The sequence below is a fragment of the Dermacentor andersoni genome, chromosome 7 (genome assembly GCF_023375885.2).
Source record: "Dermacentor andersoni chromosome 7, qqDerAnde1_hic_scaffold, whole genome shotgun sequence".
In the NCBI taxonomy this organism is placed as follows: Eukaryota; Metazoa; Arthropoda; class Arachnida; order Ixodida; family Ixodidae; genus Dermacentor; species Dermacentor andersoni.
In genome coordinates, this window is record NC_092820.1 from 85984475 (window position 1) to 85994453 (window position 9979).

Below are 9979 nucleotides of genomic sequence, written 5' to 3' on the forward strand. Positions count from 1 at the left end.
TCATAAACACCTGCAATAGGAGCACATCAACACATGAAAACTAAAGAAAAACAGTCATTGCCCTTCCACTTAGTGAAGCACCATGACCAGTGAAGCTGTGTATGTGGGCTCCCTAATGACGAACTGCACCTCCACCGTGAGTCGACCCAGAATTATACTATCTTGCAGATCGGCCCACGTATGGGGAGGGCTTAACACCTTCACCTACGCCGTGAGTCCGCCTGGTGTGGCACTATTTGCGAGATCGGCCCACGTATGTGGAATGCTGAACGCGCCTGCTTCACCTCCACCGTGCGTCGGCCCGCCATTGCACTATTTTTGGGATCGGCTCACGTATGGGGTGTGTTTAACGCCTGCTTCCCTTCCACCCTGGGTGGAGCCGGTATTGCACAATATTCGCGATCGGCCCACGTTTGGAGAGTGCTTAACGCCTGCGTGGCCTCCGCTGCAGGTCGGCCCCGCATTGCACCATCTTCGGGATATTTTTCTTCACGTGGTCAATATTGCGCCCATTCAAATAGCACATCGAAAACACACATATTGGGCGGATAATATTTTGCGTAAACTTGTGCTGACTAGCTTTGTAATAAAGTAACTGAACTTGGTGTGTGCGCGGGTACCCTGATGAATACAGTTGAAGCCAATTTGACTCACTGTTCATGTGCCCGCAAGTGTGTGCCGCTCTTCAACGAACATCTTTGACGCCATCCTTGATAACTAGATTTAAAAAACAATTGTGCGCAAACAAACATGGACGATGAAAAGGAACAACACAAGGATAAACGCTTCCTAGCAACTCGTTTTATTTTCGAAGAACCACATGTTCAAATACCGACAGATCTGCGCGATATAGTCCACAGAGCCCGCCTATAGCGCATATAACAACACTTGTGATAACATGCCGCAGAACAACGCCACCCGGTCAACATAAAAACAGCAACGCCCATAAAACGAGCACTTACGATGAAAATGCGTTCAATATATGATGAGAGAAGCGAATTCTCTTGATACAGCAATGAAACAAAAGGATGGGTGATGCATATTTCCTTTTGTTTTGCAATCCAACGGGCTTCCACAATTTCTCCCGCGGTTTGATTTTTATGGCTAACCAAACTGTCGGTGGTACTATGACAAGGTGAGCAATGATGTTCTTGACAATGCATTGTCAGATGGGTACTAAGGCGACCTTTCAGTCTAGACAAGTGTCGCCTTGGTCTCGTGTTAATGCATCTCGCAGTCTGCCCTACGAACACGTGACCACACGTCATAGGAATCTGATGGACAACGCTTTTCGCGCAATTGACTAATTGGTTCTTACGGGGATGTTTGATACTACATTATTTATTTGCATGATCCTTACTTTCTAACCTATTTTGCCTAAGAACACGCACTACCTATTTTTTTGTTTTTTGCCGAAAACGCCATTTTTACTTCGTAACTCCCAGCCACCTTTATAAGTCTGTGTGAAAGGCCTTGCACACAGACTTCATTTGAAAGGAATTTCATTTCACTTAAAAATGGATCTGTTCCAAGTAGGCCGACTCGCAGTTATGCTTGATAACTAGGTGCATGCCAATGGGATTGTGCAGCTCAACAATAAGGAAAAAAGATGCCATAAATTTATCAGATGTGGAGCAGAACCGAACCTACGCCACTAGGCTTCATGAAGGACAGCAGCCAGAAACATTAGCAGGCTGTGCCACAAATGGACGGGGAAGTGCCACTTTTTAATCAATGCCTTTGACGACAATACATTAGCGAGCTCTTCTATGAATCCACTGGGTATGTGCCGCTCTTCAATGAGCCGCTCGCCATCTTGGCTTAATTAGTTTACGTCAAACCAGGGAACAATTCCTAACGTTCGAAGGCATTGGCATGCCACCCTTGTCGTTTTGAAGGTCACGCGCGAACTTTTCGGCACTGCCACTAGATGGAGCAGCGTGTCCAGGAAAGTTGAGAGAGGCTCCCGGCTGCCGCGTGACTCGTTTCTCAGCATTCACATGCACGGGCACCCCATGTATTTGAGACGTCATGGGGCAATAGATGGCGCAGCGTATTCTTAGGGGGGCACAAAAGAACAGCTCTGCTGCAGTACATGCATCCCAGATAAGTGGTTTCAATGGTAGAAATAAATTGTATCGCTCTATTGATATAGTACCAAGCGCAATAACATTGACAGTCGTCCCAAGCATGGTTCCACAGAGTTTTTTTGTGCCTATCAAAGTTATTGTCACAAAACGCCTCAGCAAAGTTCCACTGCGCAGCAAAAAACCTTTGCAAATAGTTTGCAGCGCTGTTGAAAAAAAAAAAGAAGACGAAAACGATATGTAGTGCAGAAAGTTTATTTCTTATGAACCGAAGGCAGAGAAGATTATCGAGGACAGAGAACGCACTTATGGTAAACAACATATCAAACAGACGAGACTTCGCGCACTGCTTGACGGAGGGCCCCGCGGAAATATATGAAGAAGTAGTCATTCCACATTCCTTCAGTGATAGCCGGCAAGAGCTTGCTCAGGGTCATGCTAGCGATCCTTACTTCGGGACCGGCGCCATTGATATATATATGTGGGTCTAAGGAAAACACGGGGACAATTGGCCCTTCGTCAACGAGAACTTCGTTGTTGTACGATCCACCAGTTGTGACACGGAATACGAGCGTAAACCGCGATAATGTGGTCCGCAAGTTCAGCGTGCCTTCTCGTCCAAAGCAGGCCCTCCACGGCAGCGACAGGGTTGCGTCACCATCGTTGATGACATCCACACTCATTAGCCGGGTCCCGTTGACACAGTATGAGTGGAGCGGTCCGTATCGCCGGATCTTGTCTAGGCCAGTTACGTTCAGTGTGCCAGTTTCCAGACCAGCAAAAGCCCTCCGAAATCCGCCTTGATCTGGCGCGTGGTACCGGGGCAATTTGCCAAGAATTTGGTCCAGGGCACCTTCCAGGTCGATTCCACTAAAGTCGCAGCCAGCTTAAAAGAAAACAAGAACAATGCGATGCACATTTAAGAACTTTAGAACGTCTGGGAGTTTTCTCTCGTATAACGGTAAAGTGGAGTTTGCGATTTATTTAATTATAGAACAGAGCGCAGCTTTCCTAAACGCAATACGAAGCTGCGTTAAACAAAGTAGATTTTCGTTTAGGTATTGTATAAAGCACATCATTTTTGACAATCTGATATAATAGGTGCACGGCACGCTTTCCTTGTCAAGTTGCATCCAGCGGGGAGAATATTACAGGAACCTATGCTGGAAGTTCCCAGTGTCGTGGATATTAACCCTGATGTTATACCCTTCTTACTAGGGTGTTTCTGAACATTTTGGCATAAATCATGGTGATGCCGATGTTGCACGATTTTACTTTTGAGTAGCGTCACAGTGACCTCTATCAAAATACTTTTTTTTTCTGCCCACATCGTCCTAATTGACTTCTTCCTGCAGTAATACTTATCGCGGTTTCACTTAGGCTGTAACAACTAATCTATTCTTAGCAGGCCTGGCATGCTTGAATATATTCTCAAGGTCCACATTCCCCGAATTCTCCCAAATATTCTAGCGTCAAAAACCGAGTAGAGCCGCCAACCGAATGAGAACTGCCGAGCCAGCGATTGCTGCTGGGCCAGAGCGTGGCTACACTGAACGCAACGGATAACTCATGATCTCACCTAAACAAACTAGGGCACGTGATTTATCAAAACGTCGGCTACAGAAACATTTTCGACATTTATCAGCTGAATTTAATGGTCCTGCTTTGTTTCTGTTGGCATCAAAAAGAAATACAGACATTTAGAGGGTGAGTGAGATGTATATGTGGTAATACTGCTTTGTGTTATGGTTCTAGCCTTCTTAAGCCCAGCATCGATCAATTTCGGTTGTACTCCGGCGTTCGTGTTTTCTGCACCATTTCTATATATCTGCCATGAAATACTGTCCCAGTTAATTTTATCGGGAAACGTGGGGCCAACGAAACCACACAACGGTTTTAATAATGCTTAAAAAATCTCTAAATCAAATCTGTAATCTGTAAATCGAAAGACATATTTCGCGTGCATAAACATTAAACGTCCTTATCGTGCGTGAAATTGTTGACAGCCGTCTTAGCAAGAGGAAATTTGTTGCAAGTCTAAGTAACTTCTTTCAAGCGCAATAATATGCAAATTAATAAAATTGACGATAACCGGCAAAGTAAGAGAATTAGAAGAAGGCGAACTTCTTTGTCAATACTGTATGTAGGCATCCATCCACATATTACACACACACACACACACGTGCATATATATATATATATATATATATATATATATATATATATATATATATATATATATATATACATAGCAATCGTTCAAGGCAGGACAGCACTAAGGAAAAATGAAAGGACTTTACTGTTACTTCAGCCGCGTGCCCGGCCTGCGTCCGAGTGAGACACACATGCAACAGCAGCGATATACGATATAACAATGATGTCTCATTTTGTGCATGTATCACCTCACTGTTATTGGTTTAAAACAACATCGATAAAGCATGTATGTAAGTAGGGCACGTGATATGAAAAAAATTGCTCGTCTACAAAAAAGGCGCGTCTCAAAATATCATAGTGTGGGGGCGGTATCGGACATGTGAAACCGGCACAATTAGATGTCAATATGGAAAAGTCAGGAAACATGAGCTATAGAAGTGCAGGCGCACGAATTTTGACATCACGGTGACAAAAAAGTGATAAGGATAAGTGTATATGAAAAATACTAATAAGAAGTCACGAAATTCGTGCTGAGTTAGCAGACTAAACGGATAAAAACGAGATTTTGTCAGCACTTTTATTGATTCTACAGGTTACCGCTTTAAATTGTGTATTAGATGAGATTGTAGAAGCTTTCTGTTGGGGGGGGAACAAAATCAGATTGAAGGATTGGTGCGGTCATTTTATCAAATCGGTGGCGCGCAATACCCACGCGTTTTGATAGCGGTAGATTAGCAAGGATAGTATCATGACAATTATGGTTGCTATAGCGGTATCCGAACGGCTTTTGACGAGAGGCCGCATCTATTACGTTCTCAATTCCCTTTACTTTCGCACACTGTCGTGATTATTAGCAAAAGCACACACACACGCACAAAACGATACACGGTACCGAAATCGCCTGCCAATAAATTTAGCTATGTAAATAAATGAATGGTTATGGCTGCTCTTATTACAATTATATTCCTACTACGTGTTATTGTATTTGTCCTGATATTTTCCATGACGCACAAGTACATTGGTAATTTACCTACTTAACTGATTTCATCCTGCGCTTCATTTATGTTTCATTCAAACTGAGCTAAGATGGTGAACTAATATGTCCCATACTGTTGCAAAAATATGATGATTGCCTCAGGATAACCTCTATGAAGAAGAAATTTGTCACCAGGCAACGTACCCTTGCATTTGTGAAAGAGGCAAAAAATAGACTTTTAGCGACAGTTTCCGGTGCTTTAGGAATTAGCTGACTCGACCCTTTGAAGAAGATTTCAGGTGGCCCAAGGCTACTTTACCTGTAGCACTGGACTTTTCCATTTAGTTTCCGCAATGCATAGCCATGTTCGATGCAATCATGTGCCGTTCGGACAAAAAGAAGTCACAGTGCGCATTTACAATCGGAGTAATGCTTGCTCACCTGCATCGTATGCAATGCCTCCAACATATGCCGCCATCAAAACCACGGCTGCCAAAGCCTTGACAACGGTCATGCTTGCCTCTGCAAACAGAAAAAGAAAAACTTCATGAAAATCTTTTGTCTCAGTGCAGTGTCATATGAAGGTGGCTGAAATCGTTTACGCTGTTGAAAAGGGTGAGAAGTAGAACGAACATATTGGAGAATTTTTGTTTTTCCTCAACAAGGTGCCATCATCGTTAACAAATGCAGAGATGTTTATGTCCATGCTCGGGTCTCTATACTATGAATATATAAAGAAAGCTCAGGTTGGGGAGGTGTTTTGTCGATTCACCAACAATTTTGACTAAGGCTTATAACCAGGGCTTTTACTGCTGAATATCAATGGCACAATCTGTGTACATCGATTTATAGTACATTCTGTATTCCGCACGAGAACCGCCTGACCTGTAAAAGCTGGTATTGCGTTTTTATTAGAAGATGGGAAATTACCCATGCTGTAAGTTTTATTGCATTTGTACCAGAGTTTATCGTAAGCATGCAAGAAAATGGTTCTACATAAATTGAGGACGACGCAACGAGCTATGGAAAGAAGAATGATGGGTGTAACATTAAGGGATAAGAAAAGAGCAGATTGGGTGAGGGAACAAACTCGAGGTAATGAAATCTTACTTGAAATAAAAAAAAAAGAAATGGGCATGGGCAGGACATGTAATGAGGAGGGAAGATAACCGATGGTCATTAAGGGTTACGGACTGGATTCCAAGGGAAGGGAAGCGTAGCACGGGGCGGCAGAAAGTTAGGTGGGTGGATTAGATTAAGAAGTTTGCAGGGACGACGTGGCCACAATTAGTACATGACCGTGGTAGTTGGAGGAGTATGGGAGAGGCCTTTGCCCTGCAGTGGGCGTAACCAGACTGATGATGATGATGATGATGCAAGAACAGGTAGGCGCAATTTTACGAAGTTTGACGCCAAAGGTAGCCAATCCTGACGCCTAGTTAGTCATGTTTGGTCCACAACCTAATAATAACACACACACACACACACACACACACACACACACACACACACACACACACACACACACACACACATATATATATATATATATATATATATATATATATATATATATATGTGAAGACACTAGACAGCAAGTAAGTGAAAAAGGCGTGCCGGCTTTTAATTACCCTGCTTGCAATCGGCACTTCTAGAGTTTATTAATACAACGTGGTAGATATCATTCTTACATAAGGAATGATATCGCAATTAAGCACAATGCGGTTGTAAGAAAGGGTGACAATAATTCTCAGCCCGGGGCTACCTTAACTGGAATGTATCTGTTAAAAAGAAACGCAATAAAGTGACATAGGGTCGATTTTAATAAAACAAGAATATGAGACGCACGATTTATTTTGGAAGCCTTATGTATTTGGCGCTTACAGAGGAACTGATGAGTTCCAACAACATTGTAACACATCCATTCAAAGTATTTCACTAGGTCGTCTTTCTCAACACTTTTACACCATTGGTATATTATGCTACTATCATGCAGTAGCAATAAATTAACATTTGGTGCCTGCCTACAGGCTTACTGTGATATTCACTCTTTTCAAAAGGTTACTGTTTTGATGGTCGTAAAAACTTTTAAGTCTAAACCAATAGCTTGATCAAAATGAGCAAGCACGCAGAATTTAGGCGCTGATTGTAGTATAGAACGTTCCTATTGATAAAGTGGTCGATCAGAGTGCAAAACTGTGGAACACTCACTTTTCGGTTCTCTCACGGAGTCCTAAGTATAGCGCCAGAAGTACGAGCCAAAAGCAGCCACTGAGAGAAAGGACTTCAAAGTATCTGCGCAAGGAATTCTGCGTAGTGCAGCCTTATAACGTGTTGGGCATGGGCTGTTACTCGGTGTAGATAAGCCAAGTGTCGAGAGAAGTGTGTAACTTCTGCTTCACAAAGACGCCTCCCTGAATATTGCATGCGCGTCATGTTGCACTTGCCGGATAAACACATCTGTCGCTGTAATTGTTGTGCGCTCTATATAAAAACAACCATTATATCACACGAATTCAGAAAGCTCAGTGGTCTCAACGAACGGATTTCCGCTTCTGCTCAGTGCAAACACTACCTTCCATATCGTAAACGTTGAGAAAGCTCGGCGTTCTTAATAAAACTGTTTCCTGCACGCTCGGTATCTGCGGTCGCACACGTCCCTATTAGAGTCTCGAAGCCAACGGCCCCCAATTATCACACAAACGCATGCTTTCACATGACGGGACGGCTTTCCTGGTAAAAGGCTTGAAACACACAGCGGCCTTCGTTTTGTCTTATCATGATTAAAACAATTGGGAGGCTGCGCTCCATTTGACTTATAATTAGCGAACAGCAGTCACGGTTTTGTGCAGAATGGTTCTTCTAATTAATATAACCCGTCAGCTGTGAACGGCCGCTGCTCTTAAGGTGTATTTCGAATTGATGCGGAGGGAAGTTCTGGGTGTTTGTTTTCTTCTGCAATCTTTGATGACCAATTTTAAGTCTCAGAGGTTTCCTCAGAGAAAGAGAACCCTTTAATGAAAGGCAGAGACTTTAGCCGGCGTATAGGCATCGCTGACATGCTGCTCTGCATGGGGAAGCGAATTGGGGAGAAAATGACGGAAGGATAGAGGCCCAGAAAACGGAATCAGTTAAAGAATGGGGAACTGAGTTTTCTGACTCATGGCCCATGGGCAATGGCTTGCGATTATAGAGTACTTCAGTGAATACACCGCCCTACAATTAGGTGACAGAATTCGCCGCGTGAAAGGTGCATGAGGGTGACAGGGTAGAAGTAAAGTTTGTTGAGTTGACTAATGTTTTCTAAGTATTTAAATAAAAATTTCATCTCCCGCCTCTGTTGCGCGAGGCCGACTTAATGGCTTAAGACACAGTCAAATGATAAATCTCTGTGTGTAGGTGAATGCATGCAGGTATCGCAGGCTTCATGAACAGTGGAATATATTCAGTGCCAGGTGTCTGCGGAAACTGTCCACATTCTAAATTACACTGCCTACAAGATTGGCGCCCACTATGGTGTTGCACTATGTTTGAAATAGGCCAATGAAAGCTCCGAGATAGTCGCAAGAATGTCGTCATAGAAAAGCAGGCTGAACTGGTCAAGAATTATTCTCTATAAACATCATTTGGAGCTTACCGCTGCTAAGCGATGCCCTATTCTTGCAGATCAAGTTTCCGATGTTCATCATTCAAATACCCATTTCCGAAGTTGTTTGACGCATCTTTAATAATAAAACGCCACCCGACCTTCGTCTGCAACACTCGGTAATATTGAAGGCCTTTACAGAGCCTATGACGTTACCTGGTCGCTTCCTATGCCAAGGGTACACGCCTTCGAGAGCGGGTAATATTAATTGAGGAGAGGGTGGGTGAACCATGGTGTAGACACGCGCAGATAAATGTGAATTCATATTGTTTTCTTGACAAATCAAGCAAGTACTGAGCCTAGTGTAGCGGAGAATATGAATGCAATGCTGAAGGTAGCGGGCACTGCCATCATTTCGTCGCGCCACCCCAGCTTTCGTTTTGTTGATACCAAGAGCTAGGACTCTTGTTACAAAGACTCGGTCAGTTGGAAGAGCTTTAATAAGTCCCCCTTTCATTTGGTGGAGCTGCGGGGTAATCTCTAAAACTGTAACTCCGAAGCCTGATGGTGTTCACTGCTGCAGCCATGCCTGGTGAAAGCCGCCAGCAATATATACCACAGTGCCGAGCGGTCATCGTTTCTGCTTATCTTGCGCCAGCGTGATCCTGCCGTCTTTAGCAAAGGATTGGTTGTCAAGTTACGAATGGGTGAGCCAACAGATGTGGGACGATGCGACAAAGTTGCACAAGGTGGTATATTACTTAACCGGCGTCGCGAACCTCTGGTTCCAAAATCATGAACATTATCTTACCACATGGAGTGCACTCAAGACAAGCTTCACAGTAGTGTTTGGGTGCACCGCTTTGCGCAAGCTTCGCGTCGAGCAACGCTTAATTTGTCGGGCAGCATAATGTCGAAACTTTCAACAGTTACGTCGAAAATGTCATTGATGTTAGCAAGCACGTGAATCCATGAATGGCAGAAGAGGGGCAGATCAAGCACATTATAAAGGCTCCAATGAGGACGTCTTTCGAAGGCTGCTACAGATGGATCGGCACGCCGCTGTTTAAGTCATCAATTTTGCCAACATTTTCAAACAACGCATTTTAGCTCGGCGCCCGACACCCACGAAGGTTTGCTAGCAGCGTTGGTTACTGGCCAGACAACCCTTCCGAC

The 9979-nt window shown here is 43.7% G+C and overlaps 1 long non-coding RNA gene across 1 annotated transcript; it reads right to left on the reverse strand.

Annotated features, from left to right (window-relative positions):
• Positions 1-2326: 2326 nt before the first annotated feature.
• Positions 2327-7647, reverse strand: LOC129380170 (uncharacterized). Its single transcript, XR_011895449.1, has 3 exons — positions 7429-7647; positions 5659-5739; positions 2327-2973 (listed from the first exon to the last, which is right to left on the reverse strand). It is a non-coding gene; the product is annotated as an uncharacterized lncRNA (long non-coding RNA).
• Positions 7648-9979: the final 2332 nt, after the last annotated feature.